General features: G+C 39.1%; 1 protein-coding gene across 3 annotated transcripts in view; it reads left to right on the top strand.

The window, feature by feature from the left end:
* LOC107747314 (phosphatidylinositol 4,5-bisphosphate 3-kinase catalytic subunit beta isoform-like) overlaps positions 1-698 on the top strand; it is a 109,755-nt gene that overhangs the window by 16,140 nt on the left and 92,917 nt on the right. The gene's annotated exons all lie outside the window — the stretch shown is intronic.

Genomic DNA, 698 nt, shown 5'->3' with positions numbered 1-698 from the left:
CATACTAATACATCGAATACATCGTTCGGAACGATTGTGTGCACTCACAATATCAACAAAACGTTGTGCGTTTGTAAAATAGGATAAATAGGATGCGCTTGCCGTCTCGGTGTTGAACAGGAGCGCTTCATAAAAATGAACCAATAACGAATATTTTCCTTACAGATGATGAATATATCTATAGAAAGCTTTAAATGACCACAAAACGAAATAATTCAAATCCAAAAAAACTATTTCATTATGTAATCCGTAAAGATGCATTTCTTTTCGCGTCCATGATGAGATGGCGAGTCAGGATCATCAATTTCATTTTTGCGACACTGACTCAGAAAACACTAGTTAATTAATAAATAATTCAAAAATCTTCTTATTAGTTAACCAAACATATTCATGGTAACTTTTGCGGCAAGCTTTAGCCTATTTAACGCGCCCACGTCACGTTTCTGTGCGCCATGGTCACAAAAAAACATCATTTGCATGCATTTTTGAGCATTGTGGTTTAAAAACAAGTGATTTAAGCCATTGAAACGCAAACAACAGCACTACATGCGCGAGCTGTATGTTTCTGAGCGCAATTTCTGCAATTGGGTCGGATCGAGGTCGGGTCATATTCACACCTTAAACGAACCGTACCAGAGTTCGTTTGGAAGCGGACCGAGACCACCTCTTCAGCTGGGTCTCGGTACGGTTGTTTGGTC

The sequence above is a fragment of the Sinocyclocheilus rhinocerous genome, unplaced genomic scaffold (assembly GCF_001515625.1).
Source record: "Sinocyclocheilus rhinocerous isolate Xijiao unplaced genomic scaffold, SAMN03320098_v1.1 scaffold4395, whole genome shotgun sequence".
In the NCBI taxonomy this organism is placed as follows: domain Eukaryota; kingdom Metazoa; phylum Chordata; class Actinopteri; order Cypriniformes; family Cyprinidae; genus Sinocyclocheilus; species Sinocyclocheilus rhinocerous.
This window is presented reverse-complemented; position numbering and strand designations above follow the sequence as displayed.